Source organism: Macrobrachium rosenbergii, chromosome 42 (assembly GCF_040412425.1).
Source record: "Macrobrachium rosenbergii isolate ZJJX-2024 chromosome 42, ASM4041242v1, whole genome shotgun sequence".
Lineage (NCBI taxonomy): Eukaryota > Metazoa > Arthropoda > Malacostraca > Decapoda > Palaemonidae > Macrobrachium > Macrobrachium rosenbergii.
Window position 1 is genome coordinate 24,767,131 of NC_089782.1, and position 26,130 is coordinate 24,793,260.

Below are 26,130 nucleotides of genomic sequence, written 5' to 3' on the forward strand. Positions count from 1 at the left end.
GCTGCCAAGTTAGGGCAATCTACTAAGAGATGTGTAATTGTGTGGGGACTAACTTGGCAGAGTGGACATATGTCTGTTTGGGTGTTGTCTATGCGGTGTTTGTAGGTGTTTAGTGATTGGTGATGACCACAGCGAGGGAAGTCGAGTCAGGTGTACTCTCTCCAATCTTGAGAGCTGTGTTTCTGTGCTGCTTATGTTGGGTGGGGGTGCTGAGTATTTTGTTGTTGGGAAGGTTATTAAGTGCTTGTCTGGTGAGGTGAGTATGGATGTGCTTTTGTTTTGTGTGATGTTTGTGGGTGGTGGTATAGAATTCAAGATATTTGTATAGTGTCTGTGTGGTGTATTCGCTATTTGCCTGTGTGTTGGAGGGTGGTCGAAGGTAATAGCATGGGCTGTTTGTGTTGTTTATGACCGATGCCAAGAATTGTGTGCCTCTCATGTCTAAGTGTTGCCTGATGATGGGAATCTTGGTTTCGTGTAAGTGTTCTATTGGTGTGGATTGTGTACTGCCAGGATGATTCTAAGAGCTGTGTTTTGTATTATGTGTAGTTTGTTTAGTTGTGTGTTGGATATGGCAGGGTGCCAGGCTGGGCTGGCATAGTTTATTGCGGAGCGGATGTATTGTTTGTATACTGTGATGAGCGTTTCTTTTTTGTCCAAATGTTGTGCTTGTTAGTGATCTTAGTGCATTTAGTCTAGGTCTGCATTTCTTGATGATGTTACTGACATGTGGAGCAAATGACATTGAAGTGTTGTATGTGACTCCTAGGATTTTTGTTTCGTGTGTGTGTGAATTGTGGTGTTGTTCAGTGTTGCTGTGGGTCTGTACTGATGTTCTTTGTTGTGACTAGTGAGTAGTGTACTTGTGGATTTTGTTGGTGCTACCTGTAATCTGTTTTGTGTGAGCCAGTTTTTCAAGTTGTGTTATGTAAGTCTGTACTTGTGTGGAGCATACGTTTTTGTCTGCATGTATTGATATGATTGTTAGATCGTCTGCATATGAGGAGATGTATATGTTGTTGGGTGGTGTTGGTATGTCATGCATGAATAGGTTAAAAAGTGTTGGGCTTAGAACGGAGCCTTGTGGGACGCCATTTGGGAAGTTTCTGATTTTGGATGACTCGCCATTGTAGTGTACAAATGCTTGTCTGTCTGTTGTAAACTTTGTTGATGAGAAGTGGTCTAGAGATGGCATCAAAGGCTTTACTTATGTCTATTGTGATTAGCAGTGTTCTTTGTGGTGGACGTCTGAGTTAATGCCATCTTGTATTTTTGTGTAAGGTTGGTGAGTAGTGTTGTTGTGGAGTGGTGTGGTCTGTAGCCATGTTGAGTGGGTGACAGTGGTATGTGTGGTGTGGTTTTTACGTAAGATGAGGCGTTCTACTACTTTTGATGGTGTGCAGAGTAAAGTTATAGGTCTGTATGAAGCTGCTTGTGTAGGTGTTTTGTTTAGTTTTAGAAGTGCTATTATTTTCCCAGTTTCCAAATGTGTGGTATAATGCAGTGTGCGTATGAATAAGTGGCTGTGTTTGTCAGTGTTTGTGTGCCATGGGGACCTAGATGTTTTAAATGAATGTTTGAAATGTTATCGATGCCCATGGCTGCAGAGTTTTTAAGTTGTTTAATGATTCTAGCAGTGTCTTCTGTTGTGGCTAGTATTACTGTGTAATCTAATGGGAACTGTTGTTTGCGTCTGTAGATGTGTCTGTCTTCTTTGTATTTGCGTAGGTGGCTGATTTTTGCGTAGTGGTTTATTAAGATGTTGGCTTGTTGTTTGCGTGAAGGGATCTTGTCAGATGTGGTGATTGAGGCGTGACTTTGAGTGTTCCCACTATTTGAATTGATGAGACTGTTGATAGTTTTGTGTAGTTTGGATGGGTTGGTTCTGTAGTCTAGTGTACCTTGAAAAGTTTGCCAGTTCTCTGTCTGTTTTTGAGTTAATTTGGTGTTTATTTCTGTGTTTAAATCATGTATGCAATTTGTTGTGATTTGTGTGTGTGGGGTTGGTGGATTTCTTAAATTGTTTCGTTCTGTTATGAGTCTGTTTATGTCCAGTAAGAAGTTTGGGTTGTAGTGTTTTCTGTTGCCTTTAGGAACGTTTCTTTTGTCTGCATTGTTTATTATGTCGTTGAATTGTGTTTTGTATTGTTTAGTGTCTGTGATGATGTTATGTGTGTGTGGTTTAACTCCTGGAAATGAGCCTCAGTGGTTTCCAAGTACTCATCCCAGGCAGCGCTTTGTAGTTAGGGATGGTGTGTCTTGTATGTGAGAAAGTGTCATGTGTGGTTCGGAGTGTTATTAAAATAGGAAGGTGGTCTGATGATAGGTCTGTTTGTGTTTTCCATGTGACTGATGGCGCTATGTTGGGTGAGCAAAATGTTATGTCTAAAGTGAGACTAAAGTTGGCTTGGTGGGTATGTGTGTGTGCATATCTGTGTTGTTTAGTATGTATAGCTGGTCTAATTGTGTTGAGATGTCTGTGCCTCTTTGTGTGATGTCTTGGTGGGCATTGTAGATACCTGTAATGTGTACATACAGTCAAATTTTGAAGATATCTCCTCAGCAGCCGGGCAAAATTTGAATTTTCCACCTGAGGGATACAAAAATGATAGCATTTGCGAAAGGTTAGCTGAATCCTAATTCATAAAACTAATTTGTAAGGGTTTGTAAGTTATATCATATTTTTTAAGGGTCAAAACAAGGCTCCTAATTGCCCATATTACTAATACTACAGTATACACTGACAACAACAAAGGAAAAATGATCTTGTAACTATATTACAACCAAAAAATTATCTCCCGGCTTTGAGTAGTTTATTTCTCCTATTTTATTAACAACGACACCTAAAAACTAGTTAAAATATATCCATAATCGATATAAATCCTGTATGTTGCACTGTCGTTCAATTATGAAGCCTGTTATACAACAAAAATTGTTTTTGATAACCACAATAAAATAGTTAATAATCTACTACAATACACATTTTTCTATGTACACTTTGCTGACAGGAAATGAGACTTACGGACAAGAAGCTATGATAAATAAACCTAAAAATAATGTGAAGTCCTTCAAGACCTTCATGAAACACCCTGTTGCCACCTGAACCCAGGTCCCTGACTTGAATGTGACAGGCTGTGCCACTATGCATTATTATAGCTTATATTTTGTCTTTACATATACCGCACAGGATATTAACTGTCATTTCAAGACATGGGTTAATGCCTTTACCCATGAAAAACCATGAGATGACTTTACCCATGACAAACAATTAAATCACCAATAAGAAGTCAAAGGGTACCACAAAGATAAACCAAGGTAAAAATGTTAATGTACCATAACACAAGATCTAGAATGAAGAGAATACTATGTTCATCAGAAGAATCTGAGATAAACACTCATCATCATATTATGTACTGTACAGCTGTAGAAGCAAACCAAGAGTATGGTTACTGGAAAGAAAACAAAAAATACAGTCAGGAAAGTGGTCATGTGGAATCTGTGGGGAGGGTGTGAAGAGTGAAATCAGTATTATGTAATGAATGTAACAATTAGAGTTAGATGCTCAGAATTACAGAATGTACTTGGATTAAGTAATTTTTTATCAAATTTTTAAGAGAAAACGGGGGGAAGAGGAAGGTGCAGCACCACGTTGAGTTGGAAAAGCAGGTCTTAGAAGAGATAAAACACTTCTAATACTTCTATACATACTAGACTGTGAATCCTGTACAGTACTGAAAGGTTAGTACAGAAAACAAACAGCAACAGCCTGGATAAAGTGGAAAGAGAGTACTAGACTACTAAACCACTGATAAATAAAAGCATACCATCAATAAACAGCAAAAACTAATGATGCTGCACATAGCTTGTACTACTTTATTCATGGGCTTTGACAATAATATGGAGATTTTGAGATGTGACAACATACAGCTAAGATTCATAGTATAGTTGCAAGTTCTTATGAATAAAGAAAGTGTCTAGCAACCAGAGAATGGCTTAAATCTCCGACTGCGGTAATTTGGACACGTGATCAAATGAAGTGAGGAACTTTTTGTCCGAACAGTAATGCTGAAGATATGGAAGTGGCAGGAAAAACACCAGGTATAGTATGCCAATGAAATCACTGGAAAAAAGAATAAATGATGACCTAGATTACATGGGAATTCAGGTAATTAGTACACATGACAGAATAGAGCTGGGAGAACTCATTTCATGTCTAACTCCACAAAGGGTAATGATGAGTATGCATGTCCTTACCTTGGATATATTCAACAGTCTAATTAAACTGTAACTTCATGGTCTGAACTTCAGTCACACTGACTTGGTCTGATTTGAATTTCTGGCCTCCATGCCAATACTTAGCTCTTAGTCAAGCCCCAAGTTATCTGTTTAGGAGAGAATACAGGAAATGTAATTTTTTCATAACATCTTATTACTAAAAAACCATACAAAAATTAGATATCAAAAGTAAAAAACTAAATACAGTACTGTTGTTAGTAGTTTGCATCATTATTATAAATTTTCACACAATGGCCTAAGCTTGTAATAAAAGATAAATTTTAAATGCAGAATTTGAACAGAGACAAATGAAGATGAGGCAACTACAGAAATTTCAATAAGTGTTCGAGTTATTGTTTACAACACAATATGGGATAGCCTATTTACTGAGATACTGCATCATTCACTAACCTAGCTCTTTTCATAATGTCACATTGTGAACGCTTGTTCTCATCAAATTTGGCTGATGAATGATCAACTCCTTTTAATCCTATAGAAACTCAAATGACTAATTCTATGAATTTTGTAAATTTTATACTGTACACACTAGAAATTTTGTCACTAAATTTTGTTTGCTTTACTCATATTCACAGACAAAGTGACATTTCTTTCCTAAAAACTGTAATTTGACATGTTTTCCAAACTAATAAACTTCAGTTAAGGACTGCTTTAATGCTGAGGTCTCATCTCTGAATGATGGATATACATTCTTGACATTAGAGCAAATAAAATTTAGATTCAATCAACAGATACTAAGAATCACTTGTCAGAGGTGACAGTTTTCAATATGAACAGAGATGTATCCAACACATCAAAGCTTCAGACATCTGTTTTCAAAAAAAAATAGGCTGTTTGCATAACTTTTCCTTTTCGTGTTGAAAGTGCATAAATTATATGAACTCTGATATAGGAGGGTTTGTTACTCAATTAACCTAAAGGTTTAATTAGTATGTAGTACAGTGTGACTATACGGTCCATACTAGGCAACCTAGTACTATACTACTCTATGTTAAGTTATTAACACAGTTAATGAATAGTTTAATTCTCGTATGGCTGGTCCACTGGGTTTACTCTTAATAATTATATTAGAACCTATATAATAGATTTCAACTCCTTAAAAATTCAATACATAACTGGATAAACTGGGGATGCTGAGGATCTGACAATATTCCTTTATAGGATTCATTTCCAAAACTCGATACACACTGCTGGTTGACAAATGAAAAACAACTATAGATGTTTAACTGTAAGTGCTGTTCTGTATTCAGGGACTGAGTGGTGTGAGTTATTCATCACATACCCGTCAACTGCCATTTGGAATATGTATACCAGTCTGAAATTATAACATTGCTAGACCACACCTAAGCTATCTATCTACACCCCTGGTGGAAGGTTTAGTAAATGGTTACAGTATACTGTAGACTAGAAGAGTAGACTAAAGAAATAAGAAGGGAGAGATGAGAGAGAGCTTTTGTGATTGTTACTGGTTTAAAAGTAAGAAGACACATAACACACACATAGCACATCCTCAAGCATCACTTTGTGTATTGCTTTTAATCGCTGGTACAGATACGTCATCAGTTCAATAGATTATGATAGGTGTGTAGATGGGCAAACATTCATGTTTTTTGTAAGCTCTCCATTATTGGTGGAAATACATGCTTCAGTACACATCACTGCAATTTTTTAATTTTCAATAGCTGATAGACATAGTGTCATATCTATCTCCAACTGGCTATAGCTGGAAAGTATCCTTGCAATCACGTTTTCCCCTCTTAGTACAGTCGCTATTTTGAACTGTTCTCTGTACGCGATGCTTTACTCCTAACACGTGGTTTTCATTGCAGCATTGCAGGTGCTTTTATACCTGTGTTTTGTGCTTTGAGTCCTAAAAGGCTGAGGAAGGTGTTGATCCTTCAGAGAAAGTTTGAAATCACCTGGAGAATCAAGGCAGGCTGCCTACGGTACATATCATGGAAGAGTATGGCATTGCTGGTCATTTATTAGCCTCCTAATAAATCTGCACTCACTCAGCCAATGGACCAAAGTGGTGTTATTTCAACAAAACAGCTATACCGGAGGAAGTTCCTAGAGGAGATGATGGTAGTGTTCAAGGACAAGAAAGAGAAAATGCAAGGCTTGGATACAAGGGGGAAATGGACACTGGAGAGTCTTCAAAGGTATTAGCGTGAAGTGTGCCATCTACAACTCCGCAGATGCTTGGAAGGACATCACTATACAGACCCTTGACCACACCTGGAACCATATCCTGAAGGAAAATGAAGCATGATGGACTTCCAGGGTTTCAAAGTCAACAACTCCCATGCCAAACTTGCAAATGGAAGCGACGACATTCCCAAGGATGACATACAGGAGTGGCTGGATGACGATGGTGGTGACCCTGGCTTCCAACTTTAGTCCGATAGCATGATAGCTGCTGCAGTTTATGCTGATGACTAGGAACCCCCTGAAGACGACGACAACGATGACGAAGGGGACAAGGCTGTTTCACACGAGCACCTTTGTAAATGCACATGTGCATAGTCTTCGATATGTTTGTTGGGATCATGCAGAACCCCAACGTCAAGCCAAACTAGAGCCCTGAGTCCTTGAACATGGAACGTCACTGAGAAGTAGAATTGCCGTTTGTGTCATCAGAGTACCCTCGAACCTTCAACAGCTTCTTCCTCTATTGTACTTCTTTAGTAACTCAGTTGTTCAGCTTGGATATACAGGCAAGTACACCTCTCAGCACCTCTATGCCTCTTCCTGCCAGTTCACCACACAGTGTCTCCTGGGAGTCACAGGAGGCATAGGAGGCAGCAAATGCCAGTCTCGATGACAAATTTTTTAAAAGTCCAGTCATCATAAACATTAAGGGCAGCTCACACAGGTAAGTTACAGAGAAAAGGTTTGGTTTTATTTTTACTGTTTTCCCTATTTACAGAATAATGTTTGTAAGCTTATTTTTTTTCTGTGTATATTGTACTAATGTTCAATGGGTTTAAGCAAAATAAGAAAAAAAGTGATACCCATAGTGTACTGCACATATGACACCTACCGTGTTGTGTGTTACGTACGAGAGAAAAATAAAAGGGATTTAATGGGTTCTGGCACAATAGGAAAAAGAAAGAGGTGTACTGTAAGTATCACGCCTGTAAAGTCCCCGCTCAACGCGTTCTCTGTGGAGAACATCCCATTCTCTGCGGTGCCTTTCCGCGACCTAAGGTCGAACGGAATATATATTTATCATCACAATTATAAACTATGTACTGTATATGTTGTCTTTCCAAGCAATCATTTATTATGTACAAGTAACAAGTTATTTATTTCTTATGTCAGACATTGTTTATCACTATGTTCTATGTATGAACCTGTCCTGTTTTTTAAGGAACTAGTTTGACCTCAGGTCACCTGTAAATCTTTGTACCATCAGTCTCTGCACACTACGCAGATGTCCACATCCCGCTTTATAAGCAGCTATTTTTCATCAATAAATCAGCAGTACTTGTCTCCCTGCTCATTATTTTGCACCTCTCTCTGAGTAGTGACCCCAGAGTGGTCTTGAAGCCATTAACAGACCCCAAACGGCAACTAAATCTTGGCCCAATGAACCTAATCCATGCTCCTAACGGACTAACTCGGCACTCTAACAGCGTTCTGGCATTAACTGACCCTTGTCGGCAAGTTGCCAACGTCATTAGTGGACCCACAGCATGCCTCCCCAGCGTGTATTGGCGTGGGTTGTTCAACACACTCCAAGTGAGAGAGCGAAGAGAGGCATGGACGGAGACATTCCCAACCACGCATAAATTACCACGAACCTCTCGGAGGCAGACACCCTCCCTCGCAACTTTCTCTCATGCACCTCCTCAGTACCGCCACCCCACTCCAATGGCTCCCTCGACCAACCAAAGACAGCCCCAATATAAGGCTGCAGTCATTCACCAGGAAATACATGGCGTCTTGGTTCTACAGGGTAGGGGCATTCAAATAAGTAGGCCTGACTGATGAGGTGTTGAAGGTGGACATTGCCATTAACGCCCTCCCCGAGAAGATTTATAAGAAGATCGCCCCATGGTTGATGACGACGACGGTCCCTACCACCTTCAGAACTGAAATCCACTCTGTCGAGACCTGCTCCCTGCCGGTCTCTGAGAGAGCGCCCATGCCCTCGACCTCACCCCTCAACTCCCCGGCAGGAGAAACCCTCTTAGAAGTGTGGCAGCCCTCCAGGACCTCGTCCCCTCCCTGAGACTATTAGCAGCAGCAAGCGCCAAAGGAAATCAGTCTGGTCGAGGAGAGATCTTCCTGGCAGCTACTGCGGAGGTCCGTGGGCAATCACGGATGCGCCCACACCCTGCGGTGAGGACTTAATCAGGTTGGCAGCAGGATTTGACTCCACGAAGGCAGCCTGGCGGGCGGCCACGTCCCCACACCCCGCTCAACTGCCTCCTGCCAGAGGACCCCACCACGGAGCCCGTCCTCCATTGAGCAGAAAAGGTCATCCCACCACCAGAGGAAGGGCCTGGGCTATGCTATTTCCACGGAGGGTTCGGGAGAGCTGGCTGAAAAGTGCTAAGCCCCCTGTCCTTTTTCTTCCCTTCAAAAAAAGGATGCGGCGCGTGACCCCAAAGGCCGCCGTGCAGCAGCAACAAAAATACCTGGAGGCCCCTTACCAGGGTTCTATGTCACAACGCGGTCTGGCAGGATGATGTTGGTTGACACTGAGGCATGGGTCGGTGTTTCCACCTTCAGGACCTCAGGCGACTGCCGGACCCGACTACCTGCCTCTGACGGCCGCGAACGGTCCTCCATCGTCTCCTACAGCAACAAGCTCCTGTCGATCTCCATCCCTGGCCAGAGGTACAACTGGGAGTTCATCATCAGACGTCAGACTCCACTCCTGAGGTGGACTTCTCACCCACTTCAGTCGCAGTTGATGTCGTCGCAAACGCCTGCTAGACACCCAGTCTGCCAGTTCCTGCCCTTGTCGCCAGGCCCAAGGAGCCCACCATCATTCCATCACGCCCCACCAGTATGGTTCCTTCCTGAAGAGTTCCCGGAGGTCTTTAAACCCAGGATATACCACCATATTAAGGAAGGGCCACCCGACACGCGGGTTCCGCGGCTTCCCATAGAGCCTTCAGGAGGGCAAAGGGCCTTCGTGAGAGATGGAAAGGATGGCACATGCAAAAGGCTCCCAGCCTGTGGGCTTCCCCTCTTCATGGTGCAAGCAGGCAGCACCTGGAGGCCCTGCAGCACTACAGGTGGCTGAACCTGGCAAAGAACGGGACTAATACCCGCCCGAACATGCAGGACCTGATGGCCTCTTTCCACGGGGCCAGGATATTCTCAAATGACCTATAAAATCTTATTTTCAGGTCCCAGTAGCTTCGGAGGACAGCCCCACGCCTTCTCCACCTTCGGCCTAAGGAACGTGGGTGCGACCTTCCAGAGGTTGATGGACAGCATCCTGGGGGACCTGGACTTCTGCGTCTGTTAAGTAGACGGTATCCTAATCTTTCAGGTCCCAGGAGGAACACCTGCGAAACATCCGGAAGGTCCTTGCAGTGCCCTAAGCAGGAGAATGGCCTGCCGTCCAGGTTTGACAATTGCACCCTCTGATGCCGAGAAGGTGGAGTTCTGGGCCACAGACATCCCCGGAGGGTGTCCGCATGTCATCGGTCAGAGCTGTCAGAAGTTCCCCACCCTACCATCAGGGCCGCTCCACCTCATGGCAGAAGATTCATCCCAGGGATCATTCCTGACAGGGATGGTCAAAGACTACTGACCAGCAGAAGGCTTTTCCTCCAGAAGGATTCATCTTTGGCCCACCAGGATCTCCAGTGCTCCTCCAGCTGATGACGGACCATGGCCCCTGACAGTTCTGGAACAGAAGGATGACCTTCTTCAGTCTTCAAACCCGCTGAGTGTGGGGACCCACAGCAGAAGGCTTTCTCCTGACGGAAGGCCTCCTCTGCTAAAGCAACATCTTTTGGCCACCAGGATCTCAGTGCCCCCCCTCCAGCTAACACGGACGCCAGCAATGTCGCCTGCGGGGCAGTTCTGGAACAGATCATCAGATGGACCCTTCAGCCCATTACCTTCTTTAGTAGGAGGCTAAACCCTGCTGAGTCCCGCTACAGCACCTTCAACCGAGAACTCTTTGCAGCATACCAGGTGGTACAGCACTTCAAGTTCCTCCTGGAGGGGACACCCTTCACAATATGGACCAACCACCAGCTGCTGGTCCACGCCTTCACGAAGCTGGACGATGCATGGTCCTCTAGGCAGCAGTGGCACCTCACAGCCATCGCGGAGTTCACCTGCACCATCAGGTACCTCCCTGGCAGGAAGAACCTGGTAGCTGACACCCTCTCGAGGATCGAGATCGATTCTGTACAGCTCAGGATCGATTACAGGTTTTCGCCCACGAATAAGCTGCTGGACCCTGGAGACCCCAGCCTGCCCTACAGCCGTCACATCGCTGAAGTGGAAGGACATGCCCTTCAGCTCAGAAGGATCAACATTACTGAGCGATATCAGTACCGGACGCACCCAGCCCCTGGTACCCACCTCCAGAAGTTGGTTGGTTTTTCGACATCATCCACAGCCTATTCCCACTCTCGGGACGACAGCCAGGCTGCTGACGGAGAAGTTCGTCTGTACGGCATGCGAGACGCGACGGCCTGGGCAAGACAATGTACGCAGTGTCAGACCAAGTGGCGTACAATTTAATGGGGGTGGGCGATTCCCCAGTCAAGAGGCATTTTTGGTACATCCACGTCAACGTAGTAGGACCTCTTCCCCATCAGGAGGACCCAGATACCTACTGAAAGTCGTCGACCGCTCCACCAGATGGCCCAGACTACGCCTCATGGAAGAAGCTACCTCAGTGCATGTGAAGCCCTCCTCTCAGCCAGTTCGGTGTCCCGGACAACATAACGACAGACAGGGGACCCGCTTTCCTGTCCGAGTTGTGGACCGCTCTGGCATGTCTAATAGGGACCACTCACCACAGCACCACCGCCTACAACCCTGCAGCCAACAGAATGGTGGAAAGGTTCCTGAGTCTCTGGCGTCCCCTCATGGCTTGTTGCTCTTCTGAAAACTGAAGGTACCAGCTACCCTGGGTCCTCCTCGGGTTGAGGACCAGCCCAGGAGCCAACGGGCGACCCTCCCCGCAGAAAAAGTCTATGGGGAGACTCTGGTCGTCCCAGGGGAAAACCTGCTGTCGCAGAGAACAGGATGGCATAGGAATACAGAGGCTCCAAGACAAGGTTGGAAATTTCGCCCCTGCCAGAACACATTCATAACAGGATGTCCCCTTCATCCCCTCCCCGACCTGAGATGTCCTCCCTCCACCACGTCTTCGTCAGGGATGATGCCGTACGCCCACCCTTCACCAGACCCTACAGAGAGGACCTTTCCTAGTCCTGGAAAGGAACAAGAAGGCATTCCGAACATCCACCCATGGGCAGAAAGACTGGGTGTCGATTGATCATCTCAAACCCGCATTCCTGGAGGGGGTGCAACGGAGCAGACCCCAAGATCTCCTTCAGGATACGGCAGCCCCTCAAACAACCCAGGTCTCAGGAAGGAGGCGAGGGCGTCCCCAGAAACCCAGAAACCTGACGAAAATGCACCACAACAAACCACTGCAGAAGACATTGGGGAAGGCGACCACCCTCTCCAGTTGACATCAAGAAAGAGAGGCCCCGTTCATCGCCCCAGAAGATACTGCACCTGGTTTAATCAGACGTTACCTCTGTCTTGGGGGGGAGTATTGTAAAGCTCCCGCTCAGTGTGTTCTCTGTGGAGAACATCCCGTTTTCTGCGGTGCTTTTCCGTGACCTAAGGTCGAGTGGAATATATATTTATCATCACAATTATAAACTATGTATATGTTGTCTTTCCAAGCAATCATTTATTATGTACAAGTAACAAGTTATTTATTTCATATGTCAGACATTGTTTATCACTATGTTCTCTGTATGAACCTGTCCTGTTTTTTAAGGAACTAGTTTGACCTCAGGTCACCTGTAAATCTTTGTACCAGCTGTCTCTGCGCACTACGCAGACGTCCGCATCCCACTTTAAAAGCAGTTATTTTTTATCAATAAATCAGCAATAGTTGTCTCCCTACTCACTATTTCGCATCTCTCTCACACACCTACCATACTGTGTTGCATATGAGAGAGGAAAAAAAGGGGTCGCATTTTTTTACCAAATGTATTCATACAAAATATTTTGTTACAAATATGGGAAAATAAGCTGGCTAATTGCCTTTTGCATCAAGTTTTCAGCTTAAAGTGTGATGGTTGCTGTTCATGAGCATACTGGGTGCTTATAGTTATGCAGTATTGTCAACGTAGGAGAGATGGTATGGAGTTGCCATTTTGCACAAGCAGAGTTTTATTTGACCTTACTGGGATTTTGACCTTACCCAGCAAGGGCCTTGGTTCTATCAATCCAGATGACTGAAGGGTTACTTGGCTTTTCCACCTGCCTTTTAAAGCCTCTACTCTTCTCCCGGTATACTGTATATCTCATATCTCTACCCTCTTCTCTGCCTGTTCTCGGCTATAGTTTGAAGACTTCTAATTAATTCCCCTTTTATATGTCATGACTACATCACCAAGTCTCCAATTCTTAGAATACTAACCAAGTTAAAGAATTTATTTACATGAACACTGTTTTCTTAGAGTTAAAAGGTAATTCGATGTTTTCGCCTTATTGCCACTGTTAATGGTAATGTATATTGAGTAGTATTCCTACTGTGCAAACACTCATATAAAAGTGGAAAAAAAGACCATCAACCTGACAAAAAGGCTACAAGAATAAAATATCCATGTGTGTAAAACAGAAAAAATCATCATCATCGCCACCATCATATCTGTAATATTATTACTGTTATTATATTAAGCAATGTAATTATCACATCCAAAACGACATGACACAAAGAGCCTCTGCGAGACCTCGCCACTGAAGCCTACCTTTGCTCCTCTCTTTCAGTGAAAGCCGAACTCCTTAGCCCTCTCTTTCTTTCAGAGAAGCCAAACTCTACAGCTCCATGTACTGATAAATCCCAAAGATTCTTATTTCAGCAGATCCTCTAGCTTATCTGTAAGTACCTTCATGAAATTCCATATCATTTCAACCCACAGAGAATCTTACCACCTAATTAAGGACTCCGCTATTACTCCAAATTTAAACATGGCCATGCTTGTTTACTGATATGACTTTGGACATTACACACAGAGCTTCTTGAGGACATCTCAAATTCAAGAACCAATCAGTCTGGCCACCATTAATTGACATCATTTTTAATTAAGAAGCTTCATACTGAGCAGATAAACAATTTCTCTCAGGAGAAACTTATGAAATGAAGAGATAAACAGATCCCATATGAAAGTCTGATCAAACAGAGACAGACAATATTTCAACAGTTTAATTCACATCTTCAGTAGGGAAGAGAAGAGAACAATTCAATCAAGGGGTAATGCAAGGAATCTGTAAGTGGATGGAGAATCCCCAAAATACGTCAGTCGATCACATGACAGGGCCAAGTGGAGGAGGCTAAGACTGGAAAAGAAAGGCGAAACATAAGAGAGCCCCTGAAAGCTGACCTCTAATTATTAAGAAGCAAGAGAACACATCAAGATAGAAAAAGCCTAACTACCTTTGCCTATTTTAGAGAGAGAGAGAGAGAGAGAGAGAGAGAGAGAGAGAGAGAGAGAGAGAGAGAGAGAGAGAGAGAGAGAGAGAGAGAGAGAGAGAGAGAGAGAGAGAGGGGATCTGTATACAACCAGATTCTTAAAATTTTGCTATTTAACGAAGACACGACTCTGAGAACAAGAAAGAAAAGAAAACTTCAAGGTTTGAGGAGAAGAAGGGGGATGAATAATCAGTATAGGTGACAGCTGTTAACAATTCTCATATACAGTATTTTTTTAAGGTGAGGATAAAGATCCCACAGCAAATTCTGCTACAGGAGAAAACAAGAAAGCAAGATTTCGCCCTGAAAAAACACAAATTTTGAAGAATGAAATCGTTTTAGTTTAGATTAACACCGTTTATGAATGTAAAATCTACCCAAATGAGAAATGACTGCGGTATCAATTCAGCTAACTGAAAAATTACCAGGATAAGCAACAACAATGGTCCAAATCTATTAAGAAACTTTCTTGTTAGCTATTATGAAGTTAATTATAAAATGAACCACTGAAAGAGCTATTTTTTGTTCAACTCCTGCAATAGCATTTTGAACTAACAAAGTGAAAGCTTGGACAGATGAAATGGTGCCAAGAAAGTGATGATGATGCGAGTTAGGACGGATAAAGGGCACTTGAGATGAAATTGCTGACAAAGTCTCCGGTGGATAAAGCGTGTACAAACTGACGATAAAAATTAGGATGAACATGCAAGGGAGCATATCACGAACTTCAGCTCTCTAAAAATGACTTGGAATTGATGATTTAATTGGTAATTCCAACAAACGAACACATTACGAAATTTGTAAGAAAAATTAAACGATACCAAAAGAATTGCATAATAATTTAACCTTTTTCTATACAATAGTGAAGCTCTACATAACACCACAACTGCTTATACAGTTCATTTTCGTTTGCTTTCCAATGCTGAAAAACTTAAGATATTTCGGGACTCAGATGCTGTGGTAATTTTTGTCTCCAAGCAACTAAAACTGGAGACGAATTATACATTCCCGTTTAAAGTTGGCAAGCTCTAGATCTTGGGCAAAGTAACTTTTTTTAACTATTGTAACTAAACGGGAATATGGCCAGGCAATTTCTATGGCTTTAGTGCATATAGTTTTTATATCTGAGGAAACTGGTACTCGATTCTTCAGCATGTCCTAATTCGTTCGTTGTGCAAGAAATATATAAATTGTAGGACACCTGCACGTTCTCCTAGAAAAAAAAAGCCTTGCGTGTGTAAAATCCCTCTCTCTCTCACGAACATGAAATTACATACAGTATTCAAGTACAGTATTCCGTGTATAATATAAAGTATAGCCAAAAGGAAAATTTCAAAATTACTGTGAACTAGAGGATACCACTCAATTAACATTACCTTCCACAAACCTTTAAATTACTAAGGAATTAAAAATCGATTAAATGTGCCTACCGCAAGTAAAGTAATGCAGATCATATTACCGCCATGCTCTTATTTCCATTCTATTCAGCATTCGGTAACAATACACTGTAATGTTTCGTCCTCGTGAGCAGAATACAAGGAAAAACACCACAGTCCTGCCATGCAGCTGCTAAATTTAGCGTAAAGCAGACAGCTTATGAGCAAATTTTTGGAGCCGTGCCATATATATACACATACACACATACTGTATAAAGGAGCAGCATTATCTTCTAATGTCCGTGACCTTCAATAAAGTTACATTCAACGCTGTTACTATTATTATCATATTTGAAACTTTAATGCATTTATAAAGAATATGGAAAAGGCCTGTAACATAGTAAACAACTGCGTTTATGTAACAGCCTAGATAAAATTTAGTATAATACCCAAACGAAATAAAAAGTATACAAAGTCTATCAATTTCATTTTCCTAACAATAAAGTCTTATGATTTCCATTACACGCTATAATAATCATATAGGCTTTATTCTTTCAGCTTCCCACTATTTCATAAAGCAGCCCACTCGCGTCATTAGTAGGCTACACGAAAGCAATGAAGGTCTGCGATTTGGCCATTAAACGAACCTTCCTGTTCGCGTGTTCTCTGCACAGCTGCTTCTTTCGGCTTAGGCGCTACGTAAGTGTCATTCACATTCACTTCTGGTACATTTTGTAGCTGCTGAACACATCTGAGTACAAGGAAAACTAGGTACTTTTGTTTCTCTCTCTCTCTCTCTCTCTCTCTCTCTCTCTCTCTCTCTCTCTCTCTCTCTCTCTCTCTCTCTCTCTCTCTCTCTCTCTCTTTTATGCTGTACATTGCGAAATGGTTTTTATACGTAACACTGGTTTCATAATTTGCATTTAATGGATGGATCTGATGCACTCTTCCACATTTTACTGTATGTTTTTTACTGGTTTCTTCTCTTCTTAATGAAAAAATTTCTTCTGTAAGAGCAACCTGATGGTAATTTTTTCTGGGCTGGTTTCACTTAAATATTAATAACAGTAATGTATACAACATTAAATGAAAACATCTGCAGTTCCTAAAATTATCAAAATTTATTGTGAAAAAAATGTATATCTAGGCTAAACACTTTTCCTTCTTCCAAAAGAACTAAAAGGGCAAGTTAACAGATCAACAACAACAAAAGATAATTTCCTTTCTTCCAAGACGAAAAGGTCCGTGTAAAATACAAGACATTAGAGCTTAATCTACACATGAAGACAGTGCCACATAATCTTATCACCACTTAGTCTTTTTAATTTATTATTGTCTACGCATGAAGAATTATATTACCTATGCATGCATAATTATACTGTTTATGCATGCAAAAGTATTTTGTCTCTGCCTGTAAATTATTCTTGCTGAGTCTCAGAACTCATAGGAGATACATAAATGAACAGAGCTATATTGTAGATAGACAGATATATACTACTTACTGTTCTTGCAAACTTTAGTTTCAAGATTCATGGTTTCACCCTTTTCTTGGCACAGATTTCCTGCAAGTTAAAAGCGAGAGAGAGAGAGAGGATTATCACATGGAGTCTACTCGAAGGAATCATCCGAGGTCTACAGACCTACAATACGAATTCTCTCACCATCGGCCTGGGTTTTATACTGTGAGACCGAAGACACCATTGTATAATTTGGACACTGGCCAGAGTTGGATACGTATGCTAAAGTACACAATCCATCCGGGAAGAAGATATGTATCGTGACTTTAACATGATTACGTAGTATCTAAACGTAAGTTATTAAATAATTCGAAGAAATAACACTTATAGAACGAGTGACATTGAACAGGAGGTTAGGCGCCAGCCTTCATCGATTTTACAAGTGTAAACGATTCTGTAGTGTCCGTGACGTCTCTCCAGGCTAAGCTAAGCTATGCTATGCAGCCATGCCATGCTAAGCTATGTGCGATCATGGGTCACCTTGTACTCATAACAGATCTATTAAAACTTACATTTTTTTGGAAACTACGAGAAACATCGGATTCATATATTTTACCAATATAAATTATTATTATTATTATTATTATTATTATTATTATTATTATTATTATTATTATTATTATTATTTTTTATTAATACAAGTACATTCTAAAGGCAAATCACAAAATACGGAAATATTTGCTTGGAGACCCTATACAGAATACCTGGCGTCAGTGACTGGAGCTTGTAACGCCAGAGAACTTACAGCCAATCAATAAACCAAAGGAATACCCGAAAGGAAAACAAATAGAAAGGTCAGGGTTCACAGATGCCCTTCTTAAGCAGGAGGGTCAGCTTTATATTCCACGAGTCTCGGTATTTTATGAATGGAGTTTTGATGAATACTCGACGGTTCTTAAGGATGGGGAGCTTCCGTTTCCCGTCAAGACCTCATTATTATTCTTGCACAACAAACCCCGTTTTCATTAAAACAGACTCTAAACTAATGACAGCTACTCAAATAAACAAATAACGTATAAGAGATTTAGTTATATATTCCAATTACGCCCGTTCTTATTACAGTGAAAAAGATCCTACAATAATGAAGGCTACTCAATAAATAAATAAATAACACATAAATAACAAGAGGTTTTAGTCACATATCCCCATTAGATGTCAGGACAAAATAAATCTTTATTACTGGACATACATGTCTACAAAGCATTAGAGAGAAGAGTTAGTAGAAATCAATAATCAGAAAGCGTTCGCTTACGACTAATGAATGAAAACGGCACTCCAGTAGAACAAGAGCAAGACAACGAGGGAGTTTTCTAAAATCATTTCCACCACCAATGAATAGACGACAAAAAAAAAAAAAAAAAAAACTCTTTTGCTACGACTCTATCGAAGAATATTACCGGCAATCCTATCCAGAATATATGCAACGGAAGACCTTGCCATTTCACAGATTTTTTTTAAAAATAAAAACTATAATTCTGACAAGATTTTAGGCCATAGAATGCAAGGCAGTCTTTACTGTTAAAAAATATATTATCTTCTAAAACAAATAATTTTGGACTACTTTCTCACATTTAGACATTTAATACTCTGTACTGTGTTAACAGCTCATCACATACACAATTCAAAGCCTGATTTCACCGGTTCATATAAATCTCCTTCTAATCATTAAGGAGTTATTTTTTGCTGCCTTATCTATAAAATGTCATCTATCACTAATATAAAACCCTAGATTAGATTTATATTCCTGAGCAGCAAATAAACTTGAGCAAGCCCTTATACTTATGAAATATTGGCCATTCGGGTGTATTAGTGAACACTTTAGGCAAAATGACTGAACCTAACAAGGTCAGGCTTTAGTAAACTGTAACTAAGTTGATCGTATGCTTGGCCATGAAACTAAATCAATTATCATAGATTTAGAAGATCCACCAAACATTATTACTCATCTATTTCTACGATCCCTGCTTATACAACTAATGCTTGTTTATTTACAAACATATATTATACATTTAAATATATATATATATATATATATATATATATATATATATATATATATATATATATATACACACAACTTACACACACACACATTATATATATATATATACATATATATATATATATATATATATATATATATATATATATATATATATATATATATTAGTTGTGTGTCAAGGTGTATAGATGGATAACCTCTCCTACTGCAGAAAAATTTTTACAAGTACTAATTAAACATTGCACAATGACCGGTCTTGAGTAAAAAAAAAAAAAAAGAAACTCCTAATTCAGTGCGTTTCCCCGAACCACATCCGGGCAAAACACACCTTATCCTGCCGGACGCCAAATGAGAGCTCTGTAAAGGTTACCTGTCCGGCCTCTCTCTCTCTCTCTCCCTGTCTCCCTAATAATCTTATCAAATGTAATTACAAGAACACTTTTTTTGTCAACATTGCAAGTGTATAGATTCATTGTTCGCAAGAAAATTTGTCATTTTGGTACGCTATACAAAACTAAATCATGAATAGAGGTCAAGAAGCTTCATTTAAAGTAGTATTACCTTCCATTCAATACTCCCTGACAGGTATGCCTTCCGATGCCATCCCGCACATCCACACACAAAGAAGAAGAAGAAGAAGAAGAAGAAGAAGAAGAAGAAGAAGAAGAAGAAGAAGAAGAAGAAGAAGAAGAAGAAGTCAGCTCCAAATCAAATCACTCAGAGTGCTACTCCAAATACTTTAGGATAACGTTACTGTTGACTGAATAACTGTTATCTAATAATCTCTTGACTTTGTTTGTTGTATTATGTAATGGCGATGGGCAGCACACTCGTGGGCACTATCTTAAAACAGTATAATCAAATGCTGAATCCCCAGGTTCATTGTTCTACAATTTCTAGTTGAGATGTGGGATTAAAAAAAAACGGGGGAGGGGGAAACTAACACCTATGTTCAACTTTTTCAGTTGTAAATGTGGGTTACACTTCCCACACACAAACATGCATCTTCGAATCAAGACTAGGTGGAGAGGGGAAATCACCAATGACGTCAGAACCTAGATACAGTCTTCCTTCCTCCTTATAGGATACAATAGGAAGAGTCAACACTCGAACTTTTACCCAGGCACGAAAGAGGATGAACTCTGCCAGATGCGCGATGCTACATTTTTCCTTTTTGGGGGGAGAAGGGGGGAATGGAAGGAGATACATGTATCTTTACATTTTCAACATTTATGAAAAATAAAAAAACATTGTAAAATAGAAAATGGTTCTGTTGATTACAAACTATTCACTTCCCCCTTTTTATAAACCAATTAATTATTTATGGTGGTGCAAATTATCCTTAAAATTAAGACAGGATCTGAAACCATTAAACTGAATTACGGATAATAATGTAGCCCTGGATATGAGCTGTCCTTCAGCTGTACATTAATGCCAAAATATTATTTCCAGAAGCTTCGAAACCCCACAACATCAACAACAACAATAATAATAAATAAATAAATAAATTCTTATGGAACCACTTCTCAATTGAGTTTTATGCCTCAAACAGATGCGATAAAGCTTGCCACTAAAGAGTAACTCTACCATAAAATATTAAATTTCTTGAGTACACAGGAAGTCCAGTGTCCATTACTTATACCAGTTGTATTTCCAATCCACAAGCTTCGATTTCAAGACTAACCTTAAGGTATGTGGACACATCTCCAAAAGTTTCTTGGTAGGAAGAAAAAGGTTAAGTATGAACTAACAAGATCGAAATTGATACATAAGAAAAAAGATAGGCAGGGAAAAGGCAAAATATGGAATAAAAAGACCGAAAATAATAAATAAGAAAAAATATGAGTAAGAAAATGGTTAAGTATGGAATGAAGAGACCGAAATTAATAAATAAAAAAAGATAAAAAAGTTAAATATGGAATAACAAAAGATATAAATAAGTAATTAATAAAACGCATACGTACGAAATTAAAAGACCAAAATTAATAACTAAAAAATAACACTACGAACACAAATGACGATGAAATACTGCAGAGGAGTGAGTGTGATGCAACAGCGTTATGGCAATAAGTTAAAAAAAATTAACGCAATCTATATTTTTTCGACAGTGCAGCTACATTCCTCTTCTGTGCTGTACGTGACACGGAAATATCCTATCTTTTTTTATGCGCTGTCGTACTTCAGCCAGTTCTTATAATCTATTTGTTTCGTTCTACGCGTTTACTTTATACTACTTTCAACTGATAACGAAACAATGCTCTCATATCCTTATGCATTTATTTACTTAGTATGAAAAATACAACTCTTAATTTGGTTTCGAAGATATAATATTTTTCTCTTCCAAACACCTCCCTGAAAAAAAAAAAAAAAAAAAAAAAAAAAAAGGCCAGAAAGATACTTCCATCGTTGTGTTGAAGCAATTTAATGTCCATTAATGATAAACAAATATTATCCCAGTTCTCAGTTTCATGGGAGAATTACACGTTAAACATATCATACAAGACAATGATCAAACAGGCTCTTAACAAAAAAATATCTACTTGTATATAAAGAAAGATAGGAATGAGCATAAGAATATATATACATTATTTTGCTACCTGTCGAATGTTGCGTGAGAGAGAGAGAGAGAGAGAGAGAGAGAGAGAGAGAGAGAGAGAGAGAGAGAGAGAGAGAGAGAGTACAAAGAAGGCACAGCTGCCACTCCAGACAACATTCACCAACACCCCTTCTCCTCACCATATGAAAAACCAAAATACCTAGGGAACGCAAAAGAAAGCAATGAAGTCCACAGACTAGTGTTTCAGTGGATGACGTAGTCGCCCTAGCAAAAATTTAAGAGAATCAACCTCATTCAATAACTGTTACTTGGCCTGAGAAGTGTTAGTTCATACCCCACTCGGGTACAAAACCTAAACCAGGAGAAGCTTTCAAGATAAGGACTACCGAGAAAACTCGAGCATGAACACTTCATTGTCCAACGAGAACAATAGATTATCAGGTTCTGCCTGGACAATAACGCGGAATTCATCTTCATAATAAACATTTCTGTATTTTTTGTGGCTACCACAACACTTAACCTGAAAATGCACAATTGTCTTTCCCTACATAAACATAGCCTCACAACCAAAGGGAATGATATACACATGTCCTATAGGAATAACCATATAGTAGTGGAATTAACGATATATAAGATTTGTAAAGCAGATCACTTTCATAATGTTAAATAGCCTAGGCTACATTGCTCAGCCACGACAAGGTCAAGTTTACATCTTTAACGAATGAACGATCACGACAAATTATTCTAAAAGACGTAACTCGATAAACATTAATATTCTTATATTAAAAGTAACAGGACAGATGATTAAAAAAAATCTAAGAATTTTGGTTTTCTCGATAAAGGACAATGGTGGAGTGTGTTTGTGTGCGTGCTTCCTTACAAATGCTTGAAATGTTTTGCCTTGGACTGCGTACATGATAAAAGGTTCTCTTTTATATTTCTATACTTTGGTTTCACCTCTCCTCTAAGAAGAAAACCTAGCTTTGCTCTCCTCACGGTGGTCATACTTATAGGCTACACTAGTCGATTAGGTTAATTCAATATCTTCTGACGAGGTTAAGTAACACTAGGTGCAACCTTCAAATGCCCTTTTGAAGACAAACTGGCAGGTTTTATGAGTGGAGAATCGTCATCACTTGATTAAAGCTTCAACTAGATACGTTTTGAAGGAATCTATTCGTGTAAGGAATGTCAGAAAGTGGAGATAACAAAACAGGCTTGGAAAAATAAAAACAGATACCGCAACTACAAAAAAAGCCACGTGTCCGACGAGATAAAGGCTAAATGCTCTAATAGTATAACCCTAAGAAGAACAGCAACAAGGACTTTATCATGAGATTATTAAAATAAAATTCGTGGTTGAAGAATCAGCTTATGAAAAAATGGAGAAACAGTAAAAAAAAGAAAAATTCCTATGTGATGTGCTGCATCATGTGCATGAGTTCCTCAAGAATTATTGCGAAATAATGACAAAATTGCAGACGTCTCAAATACCAGAAAATAATAAAACAATCTTATTACCATACTTGGAGTATTTGCGATAAATAAAAATAAAAATCTTCAGAAAACTATATCGATATAATCCTCGTTTAAAGACTCTGACAGGACATTCTCCAAAATCCTACGGCAAATAAGGCACATTTCAATATTTTTCGTGGGATTATGAATATATAAAAAGAACTTAATCGGTAAGCAGTGAACATTCAACTCGCTACTACTTTTTTAAGTACGACGGTCCACATTCATTATCTGGAAAGTTACTGCCAGTCCACATTAACATCTTAATTTTTTTCACAGTAGACATTCAACTACTCCAGTACTTATTAGTACATGGTTTGCATACCATTCTTTAAAATTCTTATAAGTGGACAACAGACATTTGATTACTTTAGGTTTTTATCAATACATAATGTGTATTTAATTCCTTAAAGTACTTCTTATCAAAAAGTACACATTCGTCCCCAAAAACTTCTAATCAACAGACGCAGGATATGTAATTCTCTGTAAGTTTTGATCAGTACATGGCAGGCATTCAACAACAAATACTGACACACTGATTTCAGTGGTGAATAATTATTACACGGTCAACATACAGTTGTTGAGTAATGAGCTTCGGTTATAGGCTACATGACCTGGAGCAAGAAATGAAACAAAATATATGCAAAGGATATGAAACATACACATTCTAAATGATACGAGATGTTAATATTTACTGGCTTAACCTAAGCTTGTAATTCTGCTTGTAACCAACTTTATCCAAAAGATTTCGTATTATGGGATTCAAAGCAGTCATCAGCAAGTACACTCTCTTTACCTATTTTTGCAGTGTTTATTCAACTTATCTCATCCTCTGCCTACGTCTACAGTTCTTGTAAAATCTACTTTATATATAGTGCTGGACCACTTGATCTGACACTACACAAGCTTAGCTTAGCATTGCATAGTTACGTAAATGCTCTATACAAAGGTATAATGTTTTGGAGTTTATCTATATGGTTATTGTTTACTTCCATCTCACTTCATGCATTAAATGAAAATCTTTTTTGTATTCTCATTTAATACATTAAAAGAAGTTCTTAAATTAATGAAGTATTTAAAAATGGCTAAAAAAAATTTTTTGCTCTAATAATGACTGGTTCTGTAAAGGTTGTTAATCTCAACGTGATATGACATCAGCAAAAGACCCTGATTTACTTGGAATCTAATCACAAAACTGATTTTTTACATCTGAAATCAGTCAAACATAAATGGAACAGAAAAATCAATGGCATGCTTAACATCTGAGCTGAAATAACTTGCTCTATGCCTGGCCTACTCTGAACTAAAATACCATATGCTCAGCACATCCAAGATTGCACTATAAATTTAAACATTTTCTTTTGGCAGAGGAGACACTGTGTTTCAAGTTCCCAATTATTAGTTACACTAGCAACTAATTACTGTTACAACAGCAGGATCAGAAACAGTTAATATTCATAATCTTACTTATGATGAAGCACCAAAAAAGTGAGACATGAGCTAAATAAAATACTGAAAAAGTTAAATTTACAGGCATGGCATATGCCATTACAAAGATTATTATTGACTATACTTTATCAATTTCCTGTAATAATGGCATTTATATATGAAAAAATTATAAACTTTGAAAAAAAAAAAATCCATTTTGTTGTCTGATTAACTGTCTCCTGCCTAAACTTCCTGACACCACACTGAACTTGCAAGCTGACAGTGACATCCTATGACATGTACAGAAATAGCTGTTTGAAAAGCTATGTGTTTATAGAAATAATCTATATCATATAATGAAAAAATAATAACCTGGCCACTGATCCAAGCAAGAGAAATCAAGATGTTTGTAAAATATCGACAGCCAATAATTACTAAATAAATATAAACGAGAGCATCCCGATCAAAAACATGCGCAAAAGTTGAGGAATCCAGCGAACTAACCCCGTGATAATCTTATATACTTGTTGCCTGTCATAAGATCCACCTTACTGAGCATTAGAACATCATCCACACATTACCCACAAAGAATTGTGCCCCCTGTAGTATAGGGTCCCAAGTATTTCTGTTTTCAACTGTACCCTTCTCTGATTTTCACCTCATTTAATATAAAATGACAGATCTACTTAATGAGATTTTTTAAATGTACCCCCAGAGTATGACAATGTTTCTAAGGGTGCTGCTTAACCTGACTTTTTCACTTGCCTAGCAATGCTGACCCAACCAATCCTAGGGCCCAGTACCCTACATAACCTGTCCTTGGTTGTTATGATATTAGGTAGATGAATTTGCTAATAATGAATCTTGAAATGAGTACAATTTTACTTCAAACTATTATCACATTTCAGACTTGAAAATATAATTCTCCCGTGTTTTAATCCTATTCAGACAAATTTCTGACATCTGTTTCGCGCACGTGACCAAACTACCCACACCTAACGTCACCTAACCTAGGGTGCCATGTTCTTACTCAAGTGCTTGGTAGACCTAAGCTTATTAGGGTTGGTTTGAAAACATGAACTTGTCTAGGTCTGAACAATAACTAGCAATAGGATCAAGGTCCTTGTCTTCCAATTATTTTATGCTTTCCCCTACCCAAAAATCCCGCTTTCCCACTACAGTCCCCTGAATTGTAGGATATAAGGGTTCTTACTCACTCTTCGGGGATAAACATAAATAAAAGGTCGCTAAATCTCTCATTATCTCGGTAAATTTCTCAAGTTATCTCAGCCCTACTGTATTACATACACCCATTTCTATATTTGACCAGACAAACCTTGGTAGGTCAAGAAGAGTTCAATCCTCTAAATTTAGCCTAGGATAGGCCTATGCATTCGACAATAGGCTTATCCTGGTGTCATCGCACAAAAAGCCTGGCATCAAGACATACTTGTCATTTATTCACCAACAACTCAATACTGACTAGGCTATAGGCTATTATATAGGCTAAGATGGGTGATTACGATCTCCACGAAAACCAATCCGACTTACTAGGCCTATTCATTATTGATGACCAAGTTGCTTACTTGGGATGTAACTTTCCTGCTTCTGAGTATTAAACGTAGAAATACCATTAAACGTTGCACTTAACACTTCAATGACCGAAAAACACCCACAGCTTGCAAGCACACATGTATATTCAATTTATTCGATGGACGTAAAAACGTTGATTCCTT

At 39.5% G+C, this 26,130-nt stretch overlaps 1 long non-coding RNA gene across 2 annotated transcripts; it reads right to left on the reverse strand.

Annotated features, from left to right (window-relative positions):
• Positions 1–2,413: 2,413 nt before the first annotated feature.
• LOC136828064 (uncharacterized) lies at positions 2,414–26,130 on the reverse strand. Of its 2 annotated transcripts, none has more exons than XR_010849893.1 (3): positions 25,946–26,130; positions 4,255–4,382; positions 2,414–2,519 (listed from the first exon to the last, which is right to left on the reverse strand). It is a non-coding gene; the product is annotated as an uncharacterized lncRNA (long non-coding RNA). The 2 variants fall into 2 exon arrangements; XR_010849892.1 differs by having other exon boundaries at positions 2,420–2,590.